The following is a 22,874-nucleotide window of genomic DNA, read 5'->3' as shown; positions in this document are numbered from 1 at the left end:
GAGCTTGTTTCAACCCATACAAAGCTTTCCTTAACCTGCAAACCATATCTTTGTTATCTGTCAAAGAAAATCCATCAGGTTGCTCAATGTAAACTTCTTCTTCAAGATCTCCATTCAGAAATGCACATTTAATATCCATTTGATATACTTTTTAGTTCTTGTGTGCTACAAAAGCCAAGAATAATCTGATTGCCTCAATTCTAGCTACCGGTGCAAAGGTTTCATTATAATCAATTCATTCTTTCTAAGAATATCCTTTACACACTAGTCTTGCTTTATTTCTGATTACCTTACCATCTTTATTAAGTTTGTTTCTGAATACCCATTTTGTTCCAATCACATTTTTGTCTTTAGGTTGGGGAACTAATGTCCATGTGTTATTCTTTTCAATTTGTTCTAGTTCCTCTTCCATATCTTTAATCCAGTGCTTATCTTCACATGCCTCATTAATTGATGATGGTTCAATTTGAGAAATAAGACATACCTCATCATTTTCCAATCTTCCTCTTGTCATAACTCCTTGATACTTGTTCCCAATTATCTAATTTTTAGAGTGATTCAGTCTTACATACCGAGATGTCTTTGTTTGCTGTTGTTCCTCAGTTACAGTGGAATTTTCAGATGATACCGAGGTAACTAGATCTTCATTCTATACTGGTGGGTTCAATTTAGGTTCATTTGTCAGTATTTTTGTTGCCGGTTCAAAGTCTATATACCTTGAAGTTCCTCTAAACTATCCATCAATCTTCACATTTGTACTCTCAACAATTTTCTACAATCTTTTGTTAAAACATCTATATGCCTTGCTCTTAGATGAATAACCAAGAAATATTCCTTCATCACTTCTAGGATCAAATTTACCAATATACTCATCTCTTCTAATATAGCATTTACTTCCAAATATTCTGAAATATTTAAGAGTAGGAGTAATACCAAACCATAGTTCATGAGGGGTCTTACCAGTTTCACCTTTGATGTGAACTTTATTGAATGTATAGACTGTTGTTCTTACTGCCTCTCTCCAATATACATGTGGTAGAATTGCTTCTGATAACATACTTCTAGTTGCATCCAAGATAGTTCTGTTTTTCCTTTCTACAACTCCATTCTGTTGTGGTGTCTGGGGTGTTGATTGTTACTACTTATCAACTTGCCATTAGTTTAATATTCAAAGTCATATTATACATTCTAGTTGGTTAGTATTACCGAATCATGTAGTCGGTACACACAGAGAAGTCGGTATGAACAGTCTAGTCGATTGTAGAAGAAAGCAGTCACAGAATGTAATATTCACCGAGTTGTTTACCGAGTATTGTTTCATGGCTACCGAGCAGTAAAGTTAACTCACCGAGTTGATATTCACCGAGTGAAACATTTTACCAGATACATTGAACCTGGACATGCACATGAAAATGTGTTACAAGATCGAGGCACATCTAACCGTTATTACATTGGAAATTGCACTAGAAGATTGTGTATGATTGCAAGGTCAATCTAACCAATGAAATATTTTGTTTAGTTATTCATTCGAGGAATTTTTTTGTAAGATCAAAGCAATGAATTAGATCACCGCTGTAAGAGATCTATTTATACAGCATGGGAAGAGAAAAAATGTATGTATGTATGTGTGTGTATGTATGAAGGAAGACTATTACAGAGAAACAGAGGTCACTGAGAAGGTTATCAATGAACAGTCAAAGAATAGAGTAAACAGAAGGGTTTACTAAGTTACAATATGGGTTACTAAGGTATGCTATAAGCTAGGTAATCTTATTCTGAGCACACAGAATCTACTATAACATTTTAGATGTAAAGTTGCAGATATTTGTAATGATTTTATTGTAATATTGAGAAGTTGAAAGAGATACCTTTAACAGGGTAAAAGACTCTAACCAAGTCTATAAATTGTAAATCCTCTAACCAGGTGCAGTATTTATATAGTGTTGTGAAATCCTTTAGTAAGATAGATCTAACAGATCTTGTTACTCCATCAGGGTAAGCTATCAGAAATAGCTAAATGTAGCTCTAACCGAGCAATCTTTATTATTGCAGTAGTGAAGTTGTGGGTGCCATCCCCACTGTAATTTTTCTCTCTAACCAAGAGTTTCTGTGTGACCAAAATATATGTGTTATGGAGTGAATCATGTATGATTGTTATCTGTTTGTTTTAACTTTATTTTATGTTACTGCACTATTCTGTTTATGCATAATAGTAAGGTTATTATTGAAGAAAAGTTTTGGAGTACTGATTCACCCCTCCCCTCTCAGTACATTAGCTTTCCATATTGGGCCTAACACTGATAACTATCTTCAGATTCCATTCACTTCATAGGATGCATTAAATTCCTTAGATGTGAATTCACCTCCTTGATCTAATCTCAAACATTTGATTTTCTTACCTGTTTCATTTTCTACCATTGCCTTGAATATTTTGAATTTCCCAAGTGCTTCTGATTTTTCTTTGAGAAAAGTAACCCAACACATTCTAGAATAGTCATCAATGATTAGCATGAAATATCTATCACCTTGTAAACTTTTAGTTCTAGCTGGACCACATAAATCAGTGTGAATTAAGTCAAGAGCATTATTGGATTTTTCTAGAATACTTTTAAAAGATTCTCTAACTTGTTTTCCAAATTGACATTCCTTACATACTGGATTGTGAGGTTTGACAATCTTAGGTAAATCTCTAACTACCTTAGTAGTACTGATTTTTACCATGCAATCAAAATTTACATGACAGAGTCTCTTATGCCATAGCCAACTTTCATCAATATGTGCAATCAAGCATGTCTTTTCATTGTTATTCAAATGAAAGATGTTACCTCTAGTTTTATTACCAGTTGCAATTTCCAAACCAGTTCTGTTCATAATTTTGCATTTTCCATTCTTGAATTGTAACTAAAATCCTTTTTCAACTAATTCACCAACACTCAAAAGATTATGCTTTAAACCTTCTACATAGTAAACATTGTCAGTATTATGCTTACCATCAAGAGATATTGTACCTTTTCCTTTGATCAAACAAGCTTTATCATCTCCAAATCTTACTAGGCCTCCATTGTATTCTTGAAAGTTCAAGAATTTACCTTTATCACTAGTCATGTGATGTGAACATCCTGAATCAATGATCCATTCATCCTTAACATCAACTTTAGCTGCCAGGGCCTACTCTACGGGTTGAACAATAGGTGCTAGTTGATCTTCTGTTATAGAAACAAAAACCCATCCATTGTCTACCGGATCCTCATCAGAATCATCAGTGACTCCTTCTTCAGCAAGATAACAAGATTTATCTTTATTCTTTTTAAATATTATCTTTGATATTTAGGGTTAGGCTTGTATGTTCTTCTAGCTTCTTCTCTTAGTCTAGCATGTCTGTCAGGGCATCTTGAAGCCATATGACCAATCTTATTATAGTTAAAACATTTAAAGGGTACTTTACCTTCATACTTACTTCCAACTGGACCTTTAGGCATTTTTCTTGCAAATAGTGCTTCAAGCTCTTCAAGTTCTTCATTTTCTCTCCTTCTTTCTTCAAGTTCTCTTGCATAAAAGGATTTCCAATCAGATTTGTCAAATGATGGTGTAGATGATGTTGATGCCTTAAAAGCTAAATCTGTCTTTATAGTAGCAACAGGACCAAATTCCTCAATTTCAAAAGCTGAAAGTTTTCCAATCAATGTATCCCTAGTTACTGATGTATTAGGCATTGTTCTTAACTCATTTATAGTAGTAATTTTCATTTTGTATTCCGGTGGCAATCCTCTTAAAACTTTTGAAACAATTTCATCTTCACTTAAGGTTCCTCCACAACATTTAATATCGAAAACAATTTCATTAACTCTTTCCATAAAAGCAGAAGTCCTTTCATCTTCTTCCATTTTCAGATTTTCATACCTGACCTAGAAGCTTTCAAGTTTTGCAATTTTGACTATGGAATCTCCTTCATTCAATGTTTCCAAATGATCCCAAATAGCTTTAGCAGTAGACCTATTTGATAATCCCATGATTTTCTGATCTAATAATGTGCTCAAAAGTGCTTCTCTTGCTTTGCAATCGTCCTCTTCATCTTTAGTCAGATTAGGTGGATTAGGCTGACTTTGAGTAGGAGCAATATAGCCATTCTTTGTAACTTCCCAGATGTCCTTTCCAATGCAATTTAGATGTGTCTCCATCTTGATCTTCCATATGCCATAGTTGGTTCCATCAAGTTTAGGACTGTCCTTACTGAAATAGCTAGTAGACATTGGATCTCCTCAAGCTGTTAAACTTATGCAAAAAGAGGTTTGGGCTCTGATACCAATTGTTAGGTCCCAGAGACAACTGAGAGGGGGGGCTAAATCAGTTGTCTAATAAATTCAAACCAAAAACAACTTAACCAACCTTAATGCTTTATGCCGGTAAACCAAACTTTATGCCAGTAGACACTTTATCAGTTAATTGCAGTATCGGTAAAGATTAATGCATGAAATAGAAAGACAATAACATTCACAACACATAACACCAATATTTGTACATGGAAACCCTGTAAGGGGAAAAACTACGATGGGAAACCTTACCCACAATTAGATGATACTACTGCAGATAGTATGTGTATACAAATGGGGTTTGCACATACAGAAAGGGCAAGCGCCTAGAGCTCACTGCTCAAACACAAATAGGAGTCACACTAACTACATTTGGATGGTTAAATCCAATAATGATGTACTGCTCAAAATAGCATCTTCATATGCTGGATTCAGTACCGGTGTAGTTCTGATATGTCTTCATAAAACCTTCCTTCACCTTCAAATGATGTCTGCGTGTAAAGCTCTTCTTATTCTCGCATATAACGAATTATAATCCTTCTCACATTCGCATATCAATCTTACAAATAAGATCTTACATATATACCATAACCTAAGACCAATTTTAGTAGGTTGGCTCTAAAAGATATTACAATAAAATCAATTTACAAGTAAATCAATAACTGATTCAACATGTCATCTTAATGCATTTACAACAATAATAAATCATCTCCAAAGCATGTCGTGCTGATCTGGAATAGATAAGCCTGTCGGTGCTTATTCTGGACCTATTTGCTGGTAACAACAAATATGCAAATACAAATATACCAATGAACAAATCTCCAAGACAAAGTGTCCAAACAATTTCTTCAACATAACCAAGTGTTTTCCATGTTATTCCAAGTGCCTGTGAACATTATATCCTGTCGGTGTACCAGATACCGGTGACTTGTGCATAAGTCATTTGCTTGCTGGTGAACATTGCCAATTCTCCAAAGTGCCAGAGTTGATAAGTGTTAATAGGTGTTGACATCAATGACAAAACCATATCAACATATCCAAAATACTAATACTACCTTGTAAAATTCTTCTTGGTAAATCTTTTAGATAGATGGACCATCCCATCTGAGAATACCATCCATCCAAACCTTGAAATCATAATCTAATGCCTTAGAAAATTTAAACACTAAAATTTTATACTTTCTTATCCTGATAGGCCTTCTACTCTTTCCTTACCAAACTATTTAATTTTCTCTTCTCCAAATACCCTTAACATGTCATCCTTAACTCCTAACTCCTTACTCAATTCATTAAGGGATTTATTTGAGTTAATTTGTCACCATGATTATACCTAACCTATGAAATCTATAGTTTTCTTTTTATATAATTTTAGATTCAGGTCCTAATTGTTCCTTGCACTTTATCTATCATGAGTTGTGATGTCAAAATATGGGATCAAGTAGCTAGGACATAATCCCACTCTCATACACACATTGGAATATGAGAGAACCTTAGGAGATATTTCACTTTGACTACTTCTTGTGAGAGAAAAAGAGAGTCAAGGAATATCTCTTAGGGTTTCTATTCCTTTGATGTAATGAAGAGGATATGTGCAAAATATGATACAATAACCAACTATTGTAGGAAATGAACAATGAAGGAAACATAAACTGAAAATGTAGAGTCTGACTGAACTAAAACTGAGAGACTGAGTACAGAGAAAGCGAGGGAAATCCAAATGTGCACCTGCAACTGAAGTAAAATTATGTCAAAAAAAAATCCTTCCATAAAATAAATTTATTGAAGAATTAATCCCTCATACTCTGTGAACAACCATGGGTTGGCTACTTGGGAAGAAGTGACACATATAATGCAATTTACTTGTATTAAAGGTAAAGATTGAGCTCTATACCATGTTGAATTTTACAACATAAGCTTGCAAGATCAAATAGAAAATATAGAACACCTTCCACAAATGAGAGAAACAAGAAAGATATGATATTTACCTCAAAGACAATAATTACAAAATGAAGAATTGAATACACAATAATTTTCTTTATAGAAAGCAAGAGATGCCCTAATCCTAAAATTAGGGTAACCAAAGTAAAACATGAAGGGAATCATTTTATATAGTGGAACTAAATAATCAAGTTATTAGAATATGGAGATGTTAGATGAACAAAAGAAAATGATAGTACTTAATTAAGGTGAGATTCCCTCTATGGATGGGTCACCATTATAAATCAAGGAAAAATTAAAAAACAATGTAAGGAGTGAAATCATCAATTATGAGGTCACACTGTATCATCAATAGGATGACAACATAGAATCAGAGTATTAAGTAAATTAGAAATAAGAGGAATATAATCATGTGGGATTGGTGAATAGGTCATTCGTATATGAAAATAAGGAAGAATAAACAAGTAGCATGTGAGAGATTGGAGTGTTGACAATAGGCACAAGAAAAATGAAAGTAGAAGGAAAAAGAAAGAGAATGTAAGTAGTAGCATAAGATAGTACTAGAGAAAGAATTATAAGATAGATGTGAGAGAGAATGGTGGGTTTCTCAAGAGTAGATCTTCAATAATAATAAGGAAGTTAAATAAAATGTGATCTCTAATCTAAGGCCATCATCCTCCATATTAGTAGGACAATATATAAGAGGAATTGAAAGATAAGAATTTATAAAAGAATAAAATAGGGGATATTTTGGGTGGTTTGGAGTCAAAAATTTATGAGAATAAGAAAATAGAGTGTTGATAAATTGTGAGGTGTAATGAGATTTCTTGAAGAACTTATAGATAGGAATAGAAGATAGGTACCACCCACCATATATGATAGTGCAAAAGTATGAAAATAAAATTTTTTTCATAATAGAAATTGACTTTATATACATAGATGTAATGGAGCCAAGAATGTCACGAGAATTAAAAAATTTCTTGTGTCTCAACTGATTTGTCTATCTTGACCTTGTTAACCCACTATTTATACCTAATTTGTGATATCCTAAGTGGGTTTACCATGACTTTAAGCTTTTTCTAGGTACGACCATATGTCCCTCCTATGTTTTGACTATTTATTATAATTTAAAAATAACTAATAAAATCCTAAATGCTGGATCTACATGTTCGTTTCCTTAAGTTTATAAGTGATATTAAAGGAGAATTTCAAGGTTATACATCTTAGTATGCCATTATATTGATATCAACCTTACACTTTTCGCTTCTCATGTTTTTATATTTCATCCTCTCAAAGTACATATTCATCCAATCTAAACATCCCAATCATCTACCTTTTAAAATTCTTCTAGGTAAATCTTTTAGATAGTTGGACCATCCCATCTGAGAATACCATCCATCCAAACCTTGGAATCATAATCTAATATTTAGAAAATTTTAATCACTAAACTTTTATACTTTCTTATTGTAGCGTCATAAATTGTACACACTTGCTAAAGTAGTACAATTTCACACCTAGTTTAGCACCCGCCTTGGTGCATTTTGCATTTTACATTGCATTTCCCCTTTAGCACTTAATTAATTAAATTAATTAGGTCTAAGGTCCTATTTTATCATCTCCCATATCACAAATTTGGGCCCTTTCATTAAAGTGTGCCCCTTTCAATTTATTCCTCCAATACATCATTTAATCAAAAACCCTAATTAGGTCCTATTTTGAACTTGGGGGCTTGATTTCGGGGGTCAAAACATCTCAAAATCACCTGTAACTTCGGGATTCTCTCTAAAATCATCATATCCGACGGCCCTGAAAATTTGGTGAAAAGTTGTCGGGACCATGGCGCTCGGAGTGCACACGGTCCCGGACATTTTTCCCGAAATTTTAGGAGTGCAATCCAATCATAAAATAAAGCTTAACCCCAAAAAATTGGCGGGAGATTCAATCTCTAGGTCAGCCAAAAGTTGAAATTAAGACCTAGGGTTTCATATATAAGAGCTCTCTTTCTTCATTTGAAAGGATCTGGATTTTTGGTTTCAAGGACCTTCTATGCAGCAAAAGAGAAGATCTTTGAAGACTTCAACAACATTCAACATCCATCCATCAAGCATTCATCAATTTCATTCATTCATTTAGGGCTTTGAAGGCATTGAAGAGCAATAAGGGATCACCGACTGAAGATTGGCTTGTACCCCTCCCTTGGGGTTGGGTATGATTTCATGTTGTTTTCATGTCTTTGCATAAGCCTCATTATATCATTTGTATTCATGCTTTAGATCACTTTGCATCTTGGTTTGGAGCATTTACATTATCATTTACAAGCAATTAGGGTTTACTCTCTAGGTTGCTCTAGTTTGCTTACTTGCATTTTAGGATCTTGCACACACACAAGATCTGCACACACAACTTTTACTATACAACTTGGCTATTCGTGGAGGTGGAAATCACCAAAGCAGGGGATTGACTAAGGCAAAACCCTATATAGCTGCCCACCACACCTTTTCAGATATAAGTGCAGGTTTCGGAATTCGGACGACGCCGCAAGTTACAGATCCGGGAAAAGTAGGCCGAGATAGCACTCCACACCAAGTTGCAGAGCAAAAGACCAGGACAGGGGCGTGGGGCACCCTGGTCTTGCCAGGACAGGGGCACTGGGCGCCTTGGTCCTCCTGACAGACAACAGTTTTCAGCATTTTTAACAGCTTTCTATTTTGCAAAACAACAGTTTTCGGAGCAGTTTCAGGGGCAGAATCAGGACAGTGGTGCCCGCGCCCCCGTCCCAAACATTTTCATTCATATTTTAACACCGGGTACGCATTTACATTCTTGTCTTGTCCTTGTGTTTACAACTTTCCATTGTTTAAGTTCAATTCTACAATCTTGTTATTAGTTCATAATTGCACTTTGGGGTTAGGGATTGAACTTGCATCATTTTATCTTTCAATTGCAACAAAGGAATATAAATCCTAATAGGTAGCCCATGGCTCTCTCTTCCACAAAAATAAGTAGCCAATTGTGTGATACCTCTAGGCTCTTTCGTATTCCACAAGTGTGTGGTTGAAAGTGAGATTAGGGCATGTTTGCTTAGTGTCACTTTTTCCCCCACACATTTTGGTGAACTCGACGTGAACTCCAATCTTCTCTAATTCTGATTTATGTTTTCAAATTTGAGTGTTTATGCTATTTCAAATTCAAATTTGTATTTACAAGTTTTAATTTCTTGCAGGATTCAAAAATTTAGAGGAAATTTTTGCTAAAACCCTAATTTTTCAATTCAAAGTTGAACTTGTGGATAGCTTAATTGGGATCAATAATTTCAAATCTGATTTAGGAACTCATTTGAATCATAAATTTCATTTTCTAAATCTACATTCTAAGCACTTGCATTGGTTAAAATTAAACATTTCCTTCTATTTTGCATGTGTTATCATTTGAAAGAGAAAAAATTGATGTCATGATGCATTCATTTCATAGATGTGATAATGGGTTAGCTTCCCTTGTTTCAATTTTTCCTTCTCCTAAAGAACCTCCCCCCATCTATAACAACATTTTAGTGCCTAAAAGAGTTGTCATGAATCCCTTTGAGACTCTCCCATGCTCTAAGGATGAAGACTTTAAGAGTGATCTTGACAATTCTCCTAAAATGTGCCCTTCCTATTTAGCTATCCTAGAGGAAGAGAATGATATCATAAACACCTTTCTTAATGTTACTTCACCTTCCCTACATGATGCCTCTCTAAGTGAAAAGGTATTGATGGACATTGACTTATTTTCTCCTAAAGTTGGTCCTTCCAATGGGGGCATGTTAGTGCAACAAGAGGTTATGAACACTTCTTTCAAAGATCTCCTTCCTAAGCATGAATCTTTGGAGAAATATGTTCATGTTCCTCCTAAAAAACACTCCCTTCATGAGGATCCTTTTATGCAAGAAGATGACATGATCCCTACATTTCCTAGTGATGGAATTTCCTTTTCCAACAAAATTCCCACTAGAGATGATGAATTAATGATAAATGCTTACCCTTCTCCTAAAGTGTGTCTTACCCATAAGCATCCCTTAGAGAAAGAAGATGAAATAATAAGAAATTTCCTTAATTCTCTCTCCCCTAAAGATCATATTGAACATATTTTGAGGAAAGAGGATGAGTTTAACACATCTATTGATGCTCTCCCTCCTAAGGATGAGGAATTAATAAACAATGTTATCTCCTCTCCCGAAATTGACAATACTTCAAACATTCCTTTCAACAACCTCACTATTTGGGATGAACCATTAGAAGAAGGTATAGATTATTCTCTACCCCTAGCCAAAGGGGATGAAATCAAGATTTAAAACTCCCTTGATATTTTCTCATCGTCCTTAAATCTCATTTATTCTCCCTCTAAAAATAAGGCATCTCCCTCTCCTCAACTTGGTTCTACTCATAAGGAAACCCTAGTTCAAGGCAAGATGGTTAACATCTCTTTCAAAGATATCCCTCTCAAGAGTGAGACTTTAGAGATTAATGTTGATCCTTCTCCTAGAGAGTTTATTCCCCATGTAGATCCTTTGATGATAGAGGATGACATGACCTTTCTTAGTATTACTCTGCCTACTAGAACATCAATGCTTACCCCTTGTCTCTCTCCTAAAATTGATTCAATCCATGATAAGATTTTAGTGCAAGAGAAGACTATCAACAATTATTTCAACACTTTTGTTCATCCCTCTAAACCATCCTCAATCAATTTGATACATGTGAATGAAACACCTAACAAACCTCTCTTCACTGTCCAAGGTGCTTGTCCTTCTCAAAATTCTCAACCTTTAAATAAGCCTATCTTAGTGGTTCAAGGTGGTTATGCTAATGATTCTTTTTGCACTCCTAAGAAACCTATTATTACTGTGCAAGGAGGTTATTATACTAAGAGCCCTTATGAGTATACTAAGAAACTGACTAGAGAGAGTTATAATGCAGTTGCCCATACTTATCATACCAGAAATAATAGGCAGCCTAATCCTCCTCCTGTTATTCCAGTTTCTCTTCCTAATCCTCAACCAATTCTTCCGCAAGCTCCACGTATTTCACAAATTCTTAGTAAGGAATATGATCTCATAGAACAACTTAAAGCTACCCCTGCTAAGATATCCCTTTGGGATTTGATTCAAACTTCTTCTGCTCATCACGGAATGTTACAAGATGCCTTGAAAGATTTGAATGTTCCTCCACCTAATACATCTAGTAATATAGTGTCTTTGGTTAACTCTGTGATGAATCCTAAAGCTCAAATTGTGTTTACTCAGGATGAGTTGCCTACTAGTGAAATTCAGCATCAATATGATCCCTTGATGATTGTGGTTATCATAAATGACACTGCTATAAGACGAACACTGGTAGATAATGGTTCTGGCCTTAATGTGTGTAGCATTAATCTATTGCATAAGATGAATGTGGATACATCCCTTATTGAGCCTGACTCTCATCCCATTCGAGGCTTTGATAATGTGGCTAAGTCTTCATTAGGTATTATCAGCTTACCCATCACAGTGGGACCTGTTACTTTGCCTACTCCTATCCATGTTATGTCGGGAAATCTAACATACAACTTGTTATTAGGGAGACCTTGGATTCACAGTATGCAAGCTATCCCCTCTACATTGCATAGACAAGTTTATTTATAATAATAAGACATATACCTTGATAGGTGATACTAATTTTCAAGCTTGTTTGCAAACATCTACTTCCAAAGGGAGTTCTTCTAAGTCTTCCTCTTCTAGTGATGACTCGTTAAACAAGATACCTATGGACAAATCATCATCCTCTGATAGTCAAAATTCTTTGGATGAGCCTGAAGTTCATGAAGAAGATTCTTCTCAACTTGAATCTACACATGAAAAGGCTTTTGATCCTGAGAAGGTTCTTGCAGAAGACGATTGGGGATCTTTAGACTTTAACCCTAATTTTATAGGAGAATATAGAGTGCCTAAGATTGAGAAGGGAAAATCTAAGGAAGAAACTAAAGATCAATCAACCTTACATGAACCTATGAACAATAATTTTGTGGCCTCTTCTCAAACTTCTTCTCCTCACACCTCTAATTTTGAAGGATTTGATTCTTGGTCTTATGAAAAACCACCTTTTCTTTCTGAAATGGCTAATCGTTATGGTCGTGGTTTTCATATTTTGGCTAAGAGTGGCTATAGTGGAAATGGTTGTGGCACAAATGAACAAGGAATTAAAGTTCCTTTAGAACATAACATGCATGAATATTCATTTGGACTTGGATATAATCTTTCTAAGCCCACCAAAGCATCTAAAAGACCATCTCTCAATGTGAATGCTATATTTAGTAGTGATGATGATCTCACTTCAACTAAATCATCTTCTACTTCTATCAACTCTCATTCCCCTCATAAGGAAATCTTGGCGATGAACACATCTCTTTATGACTCCCCTCAAATTTCTAAATCCACTTATGAATCTTTATCTCCTATTCATCATAAAGTCCTTTCCTCCAGGGATAAGGCTCTAATAAGTTACACTCATCTCTCTTCTAAAATTTCTTGTGACTTTTCTTCTTCAATTTTTATCATTTTATACATGTTTGTGATCTCACTTATATTTGAATTTTTAGCATGTCATATTCAAATACCTCATTTAGTCTATCATGTCTTTAAATAACATTAATGGCTATTATGTTGCTCATCATTATGTGACATTGGTAGCTCATTTACTGGGGGCTCATTGTCATTCATGATGGTACAATTTCAAGTGCAATCATATTTTTGAAGCAACATAATAGCCTAATTTTTCTATGTTATCTCTTGTTCCTATGGGGTAATAATGTGGAAATATTGATCATCTTTTCTTTAGAATCCTCTTTTCCTAGATACGGGAGAAGATGTGTATTCTCTTTCTTACCTTACCCACTTCTTGTGAGGAGCATTTTACATACACTAATGTCTTGCTTACATGAACTCATGTGGGTATGTAGTACATTTTGCTTATGTCTAAATCTCTCCCTAGAAGATTCTGTAAGTCCTTCTCATTGACATTATCCTTGGGAGGCAATGATCTTTCCTTATTTTTATCTAAGGATCCACTTTTTCCTATTTTGTGGATGGTGTGAACTTTATTACTTGATGTTATTCCTTGTATGCATTTGTTGTTGTTTGTTCAAGGATTCTCTCTTACAAGAGGTGTAAGTCCTTGACTACAACCTCTTTTGCACTTGGTAAAATACATCCATAATGAATTCACTCTCCCAATTGGGTTAAAAAGAGCATCATCCTTCATTAAGAATCACTTTCACCTCGCAAAAGAAGGAAGTATTGCATTCTTATTTTCTTCTTTGACGATTCCTCTCGGGGATAGGTGTCTTTTGTACAAAGATCTCTTCTCCTCTAAGGATCTCCTTTACACATACTACAAGATATCCCTTTTCAACTATCTTATCCTTGCTTAAAGAGTGCAAAACTCTCTTGCTTGGATCTATGACATTGTTGCATTTTTGGGGTATCTTCTTTTGTGATGAAGGTAGGTATCCTTGTTCTACTTTTCTTATGACATACACATTACACTTTTTGAGCAATGGGTCATTCTCAGGACCAGAGCACAGACTCTTAGAGCGAGATGTCTCCATTTTTTTTTCTTTTATGCAAGGTGATTATTCTCGGAACCAGAGCACAGACTCTTAGAGCGAGATGTCACGCTTTTGTACTATACATATACAGGTTGTAGCATACTCAGGCATAGACTCCTATGAGGTGCTTCTAACCTCACTTACACACACATGCACGAGGTTGAGTGGAACTAGCGGCATAAGGCTAGACTTTCTCACTCTCCTCCCTTACATGGATCACCTAGACAGACTCTAGGGGCTAGTTTTCCATGTCCTTTTTCCCATGGATCACCTAGACAAGATCTAGAGGCAAGAAGTCCATGTTTTCTCTCTCACTATTCTTCTCATGGATCACCACTATGTGTATTCATGCTTTTTTCCTTTCTTTTCTTCTCTTTGCATTTTGTTTCCATTTACATCCTTCATCTTGTGTTAGAGAACTCTCAAATCCTCACACTCTTTTTTGTCTTGGAATTGAGATTTAGTCCTCTTTCTTACCAAATGATTCTCCATTAGATTTTGATCTCATATCAAATCTTCTTGTGAGCATTTGTCATCAATATTCTTTAACAATTCGAAGTGGTAAACATGATACCCTGTTTCAACTCACTAAAATTAGCAAGCCGAAACAGGGGGGGCATATAGCTACCCTCAAATTTTCATCACCTTCCTTAGTAAGCATTAGGTGATTTTGTGATCTAACGTGTGTTTTGTAGGGTGCGGTTCCTAACTATGTACTGCAGATACCACTGGGGGCTTCGTTCGAAAGACTTATGGATATATCCTTTTTCAAATAACGTTTACTTTTCTGTACTTTAGCTTGCATATGCACGTAGTGTTCATATGACCGCTAAAGTGCGGGCTAAATGTAGCGTCATAAATTGTACGCACTTGCTAAAGTAGTACAATTTCACACCTAGTTTAGCACCCGCCTTGGCGCATTTTGCATTTTGCATTGCATTTCCCCTTTAGCACTTAATTAATTAAATTAATTAGGTCTAAGGTCCTATTTTATCATCTCCCATATCACAAAGTTGGGCCCTTTCATTAAAGTGTGCCCCTTTCAATTTATTCCTCCAATACATCATTTAATCAAAAACCCTAATTAGGTCCTATTTTGAACTTGGGGGCTTGATTTCGGGGGTCAAAACATCTCGAAATCACCTGTAACTTCGGGATTCTCTCTAAAATCATCATATCCGACGGCCCTGAAAATTTGGTGAAAAGTTGTCAGGACCATGGCGCCCGGAGTGCACACGGTCCCAGACATTTTTCTCAAAATTTTAGGAGCGTAGTCCAATCATAAAATAAAGCTTAACCCCAAGAAATTGGTGGGAGATTCAATCTCTAGGTCAGCCAAAAGTTGAAATTAAGACCTAGGGTTTCATATATAAGAGCTCTCTTTCTTCATTTGAAAGGATCCAGATTTTTGGTTTCAAGGACCTTCTATGCAGCGAAAGAGCAGATCTTTGAAGACTTCAACAACATTCAACATCCATCAATCAAGCATTCATCAATTTCATTCATTCATTTAGGGCTTTGAAGGCATTGAAGAGCAATAAGGGATCACCGACTGAAGATTGGCTTGTACCCCTCCCTTGGGGTTGGGTATGATTTCATGTTGTTTTCATGTCTTTGCATAATCCTCATTATATCATTTGTATTCATGCTTTAGATCACTTTGCATCTTGGTTTGGAGCATTTACATTATCATTTACAAGCAATTAGGGTTTACTCTCTAGGTTGCTCTAGTTTGCTTACTTGCATTTTAGGATCTTACACACACACAAGATCTGCACACACAACTTTTACTATACAACTTGGCTATTCGTGGAGATGGAAATCACCAAAGCGGGGGTTTGACTAAGGCAAAACCCTATATAGCCGCCCACCACACCTTTTCAGATATAAGTGCAGGTTTTGGAATTCGGACGATGCCGCAAGTTACAGATCCGGGAAAAGCAGGCCGAGACAACACTCCACACCAAGTTGCAGAGCAAAAGACCAGGATAGGGGCATGGGGCACCCTGGTCCTACCAGGACAGGGGCGCTAGGCACCCTGGTCCCTGGGACAGGGGCGCTGGGCACCCTGGTCCTCCTGATAGACAGCAGTTTTCAGCATTTTTGACAGCTTTCTAGGTTGCAAAACAACAGTTTTCGGAGCAGTTTTAGGGGCAGAATCAGGACAGTGGCACCCACGCCCCCGTCCCAAACATTTTCATTCATATTTTAACACCGAGTACGCATTTACATTCTTGTCTTGTCCTTGTGTTTATAGCTTTCCATTTTTTAAGTTCAATTCTGCAATCTTGTTATTAGTTCATACTTGCACTTTGGGGTTAGGGATTGAACTTGCATCATTTTATCTTTGAATTGCAACAAAGGAATAGAAATCCTAATAGGTAGCCCGTGGCTCTCTCTTCCACAAGAAGAAGTAGCCAATTGTGTGATACCTCTAGGCTCTTACGTATTCCACAAGTGTGTGGTTGAAAGTGAGATTAGGGCATGTTTGCTTAGTGTCACTTTTTCCCCCACACACTTATATTGATAGGCCTTCTACTCTTTCCTTACCAAACTATTTAATTTTCTCTTCTCCAAATACCCTTAACCTGTCATCCTTAACTCCTAACTCCTTACTTAATTTATTAAGGGATTTATTTTAGTTAATTTGTCACGATGCTTCTACCTAACCCATTAATTTTATAAATTTATTTTTATATAATTTTAGAGTCAGATCCTAATTGTTCCCTACAGTTTATCTATCATGAGGTGTGATGTCAAAAAATGGGGTCAAGTAGCTAAGACCTAATCCCACTCTCATACACAAATTGGAATATGAAAGAGCCTAGGGAGATATTTGACTTTGACTACTTCTTGTGAGATAAAGAGAGAATCAAGGAATATATCTTAGCGTTTCTATTCCTTTGTTGTAATGAAGAGGAAATGTGCAAAATATGATGCAATAACTAACTATGCTAGGAGATGAACAATGAAGAAAACATAAACTAAAAATGCAGAATTTGACTAAACTGAAAGTCATAGACTGAGTACAAAGCAGGGATGGAAATCCAACTATGCACCTGTGAATCAAATTTGGAGCTGACTAGTGCCTTGGTCCCTGATACTGCAACTTTTTGTGGTTCTAGGAATCAGGTCCTAAAAGTCTAATTTGATGAACTTCCAATAGAAACTAAAAAATTGAAGAGGACCGGGGTGCCACGCCCTAGTCCTGGACCAAGGTTCCATGCCCTAGTCTCATAAAATTGAGACCTAGCTTTGTCCTTAAGTCTACACATGTGATTTGTCGGTTCTGAAAAATCGTACATTTGCCAGATTCCTGTACCTACACCTGCAACATGAAAAAGGGGGTCTAGGTGGCTATATAAGTTTTTTCCCTAGTCAAACCCCTTTTTTTGGTGGTTTCCACCTCCACATATAGCCGATATTGTATTGAAAATGTGTGTGCAATAATCTTGTGTGTATGCAAGATCCTAAATGAACAAGAAAGTAAATCTAGATTTCTAACCTACACTTTGAAGATTAAACACTAAATGAATGTTAATGTAAATGCTTCAAATCACAAACACAATAATGGATCTAAAAGATGAATGTAAATCTGAAAATTAGTGTTATGAAGCTCATACAAAGATATGAAAGTAGCATGAAAACATACCAAACCATAAGGGAGAGGTACAAGCCAATCAACAGTCGTTGATCTCCTATTATTCTTCAATGTCTTCAAAGCTCCAAATTAATGTTGAAGATTATTGATGAAGACTTGATAAATTATTGATGAATTCTTGATTTTCTGATGGTAGACTCCACATAACCTAAACTTTGACTTCATAAGAGGCTTCTTCCAAATCGCTTGTAAATGGATAGATCGGATCCTTCAAATGAGGAAAGGAGAGGCTATATGTATGAAACCTTAACTTTTTTTTCGACCTTAGGCCGACCTAGAAGCAATATTTTTTCACAAATCTCTAGATTTAAAAATTAAAATAATGCCAAGACTCACTCCCAAAATTTCGGGAAAAAAGGTTCGAGACCAGGTAGTATATTACCTGGTCCAGCCAGCTTTTTGTCAAGTTTTCAGGGAAGCAAGATAATATGATTCTAAAGAGAATTCCAGAAGGATATGGAAATTCATGACGTCTAGATATGCGAAATTGGGCCTTGAAGGTTGAAATAGGACATAATTAAGGTATTTGATGAAATGATTTATTGAAAGAATAAAATAAAAAGGGGCAAACTTAATGTAAAGGACCCAATTTTATGATATGTAGAGTGATGAAAGAAGACTTTAGATTTAATTTAATTAATTAATTAAATACTTAAAGGGAATTTTAAATGCACGATGCAAACACACTAAGGTGGGTGCTAACCTAAGCGTGGAATTGTACCACCCAGTTAAGGGTGTACAATTTACGACGCTACATGAGGTATGCTTGAATCATAATCTCTAACATTTAAATGGTTATTACCCTATTAAAATTTCTTGTTCAAACTTTCCCCATTACCTAAACCTTAATGGTATGAGTTCCTCTTCATCCCAATCCTTGATGCCCCAACTAAAGGTATAAGTCATATGGTATCCCTAACCTCCAAAATATGACTTTTTTATTTTTTAATAGTTGCACCTACCCCATTACACATACTTAAATGCCACTTATAACTAAATTTAATGTGGTATTTGATAAAAAAGAGTTCTTCCTCGACCTAAAAAATTATTGTTCATCATTTGGGTGTATATTCACAAGCAATTTTAGTAATATAGATGTAAAAAACCCAAGAATATCATTTATGATCCAATGAAGCTCTCCTACCATTACATTAGATTTGATCATGCCTAAAAAATATTATTTATTTAAAAAGGTCTAGATTCAAATGAAAATAAAAGATAGTCATAGTTCATATCATAATTAGTGTGTTGGTTAGAGTATTATATATTGATACTTACAAGCCATCTCTTGGCTATATATGTAGTAGATTTTACTAGTTCTTGCATGCCTTATCATAAGACATTTAGAGGTTCCATAAATAATGAAAATATTTACAAATCGAAGTGATATTATTTCAAACCCACTTTTGTAATTTGGACACTTTTATTGGCCATATTTAACATGATTTGACATGTAAAATGTATGACAATGATGGATATGTGTACATAATTATGTAGTTTCTTATTTCAACAATGATTTTATCATCTTGAGGCTCTAGCATGAATACATGGTTCTTAAGATTATGAACCTAAAATACCTACTAAGGATTTGTTCAAGTGGTATGATATGAAACAATTCATTTTGTTTGTACATTCTTTGAGTTATTTCAAGGGCATGTAATTTTGGAAGTATGAATTATAAATGAACATATAGGTTTTGTAAAGTATAGGAAATTTTTGCAATGTATATATTATGTAATGGTATATCTCTATGGTTATTTTGTAGTAATTTAAGGAAATATTATAATCATAGCTATTGTGTCTCCTCTTGCCACATTTATTGGCACAAATATAATGAAGGTTTGATGTATTTATGACATCAATTAATGGACTATATATTTTTTGTAATGGTCACTTTATTTGATGTTGATCACTATAGTTTTTTGATGGGTTATTAAGTATTTCTTGTTGGAAATCTAATTTATGTTGTCATTGATGTAAAAACTTGTTGATGGTTTGGATGTCTTATTGGTTTGACTATGGTTTGGTCTTATATCTTCTTGTCAAACTTGTTGGTGGTCCAAATGTCTTATTGGTCCAGATGTGGACTGGTCTTTCATCTTATCGTTAATGTCAAACTTGTTGGTCTAGATATGATATGGTCCAGATACAGTCTTGTGTTGTGCAAACTATTGGTGGCTTGAGTTGGTGACATATGAGCCATTATTATGTTGTCATTTAAGTATATAAAGGTTTCTTTATTTTATACTATTCATTAATGTTGATTAGGTTGAAAGCACTTTAATACTAAAAGTGGGGGTGAATCAGTAAATTCCCACTTATTTAAAACAATAAAAAATTTAGCATTTGAAGTTGTCCTCAAAAGATGTCAAATAGACTTGACTAAAGTAAAATAGTTAATGCAGGCCAAACAAGAAGAACACAACCACAAGATAAACACCAAAATTTGTATGTGGAAAACCCAAATGGGAAAAACCAGGAAGAGTGTTAACTCTTAGGAAAATATAACTGGTTATAGTTGTGTTTACAAATAAATGGCTCACTATCGGGTGGCTCACTGCTAGATTACAAAAACTACTCATTGTAGATACAAAAAGAAACAACTAACTCCCAAAATTATCACTACAAATGAAAAGGTTGAATTGAGAAGGACTGCATCTCCAAATGCATGAGATCAGTTCCAATTTTAAGCTCAAATTACAAATCTTAGATTTTGTAGAAGATCTAGTTAGAGATCTCTGCACCACTGTTTTGCAATAGGTCTGATAAAGGACTACTACACTACTATGACACTGATTACCTTCGTTGTCTACAAATCCCACATACACTACTTCTTTTGCTACCAACTATCTTCTGCACATCACACGCACTCTCTCTCTCTCTTGATTGATGTCTTCATTCACCACTCATGTACATGTATATATATTTGAGGGTAAAATTATAGAATAGTGTGTCAGCCAAGCCTAACACATTATCAATAAGCTCATTTTGGCCTCCTCAATACTTCTACACAATTATTTTACATACTTCCAATTGCCAATGCATATACCAACATTACTAGAAAAAGGGCAAGGGTCATCTAATTAAAAACACTTGAAAAGAGTGCAAAACATTTGTTTTTTAAAACAATATTGAACTAGAAGATGAATTAAGATAAACATCACATTTAATTATGAACAAGCGAAAGACTTAACCTAAACTCCTAAAGGGTTCCCAATAAAGATTACTCAATTAAACTAATAAGAATAAAGTTGATTGATCTAACTCAAGGAAGAATGGTTACAACAAGAACACAACATTAAAATTTTATTAGGAGATTACAATAAGCATGTTTGAATACATACAACTGTATTTATTTACATTACATTTCAAAAGCTACATTCATAAAAGTTCATTACATTGCATTTAATCCATAATTGCATTCATATAAATAAAAGATATATCACCTATGTTACATCATAATTACATTGCATTTATAACACCAAGTCTCATAAAAGTACATAATGAATACATCAAGGTTACATCTTGCTATGAAGGCATACATAAACAAATGATACATCTGACCACGTAAGGTCCAAGAAATACAAAATTGATCCAAGAAGAATAAAGAGGATCCAATTGGTACATGAGATGATCAAATCCTCGAGAAAAACTAGAACACCTATGAAGCCAATCCTCACAAGAATGGAATGAACACCTAATTTAACTACCACTCGACCATGTGGCACAAAAAGGAACCACTCGACCATGCTAGGAGATAGTAATAAGACCCACTTGAAAACCACAAAGAATGCACACATGGTCTAAACATTACATCGGGTAACTACACAAAGATGACTCCACAATAATACTCTAGGTGACATCAACAAGACCACACATTAGTGAACATAAGGAAAGAGTGTCATCGCATATCTTCAAATGGTTATCCTAGAAAGCCTCCATAGGCCACAACTGCCATCTTGGGTTACCTGGCAGCCTCTCTCAAACCCTCAACCCCATCCAAGTCTCATGCAGACCCGAGAAACCTTTTGCGAGGACAAGGTGGTTAGTTTTGCCATTCCAGGACTTCCCACTGTGTCTTGAGTCTGTACGAGCACTCAACCATGAGCGAGGTATAATTAATCTTAATTAGTATTTAAACTACCCAAACCCCCTAATATATTATTAGGTCATCACTTAATTATCCAACTTTCGAGGGGATTATCCTGACAGCCTCTTTGGGCCCGACCCCCACTCGAAAGCCACTCTTCCTTATGATACTACACAATCCCAAAAGAACTCCAAGGCAAAAACATAAAATCCAACCATACCGAGGGATTTCAAACACGACTAAAGAAATACACTTGGTCACACAAATCCTACCATATAGGTTTAACCAACAAATACACTGGAGGTAATATAACACAATTTGGTCAACTCAAAAGTCAAGACCACAAAGAAAAAAAGAATGAAAAAGATCAAAATCAACATATACCCAATTGACTTGCACGATGACTTAATTAAGAAGCCATACCCACATACGTATGAAAATTTTCCACTTTAAATAAAATTAAGCTATTAAGTTCTCGAACCAAATGACTAAAAACAAGTTTCAATTGCAATATAATTCCTAATTAATCAATATCGCATAAAGCCAAACATATAAGAAACAAAACCATTATTCATATTCGAATATACATTTTATTTTTCTAGCTAGTTCATAATGACCGAGTTTTACTATAATTTATAAATTCCAATTTAAATCATTTACTAACAATAATTTCCCAAAAACAATAATAACCTCCATTCCATATTTACTAACATCAATTATAAATAAATAAATAAAATATATATATATACATATACATATATATATGTGTGTATATATATATATATATGTATATGTATATATATATACATATATATATGTATATGTATATGTATATATATAGATATATATATGTATATGTATATGTATATGTATATATATATATATATATATGTATGTATGTATATGTATATATATATATATATGTATGTATGTATATGTATATATATATATATATATGTATGTATGTATATGTATATGTATATATATATATATATGTGTGTGTGTATGTATGTATATATATATACATATACATATACATACATACATATATATATATACATATGTGTATGTATGTATATATATATACATATACATATACATATATGTGTATATATATATATGTATATATATATGTATATATATGTATATATATATATATATATAAGGCTGGGCCCCACGAAAAGGAGGAGGGCATGGGTTTGTGGGGGCCCACGTTGTGGAATGCCCATAGCTATGGGTTCCCACATTATGGGTA

The sequence above is a fragment of the Cryptomeria japonica genome, chromosome 2 (assembly GCF_030272615.1).
Source record: "Cryptomeria japonica chromosome 2, Sugi_1.0, whole genome shotgun sequence".
Lineage (NCBI taxonomy): Eukaryota > Viridiplantae > Streptophyta > Pinopsida > Cupressales > Cupressaceae > Cryptomeria > Cryptomeria japonica.
Note: the sequence above shows the minus strand (reverse complement) of the source record.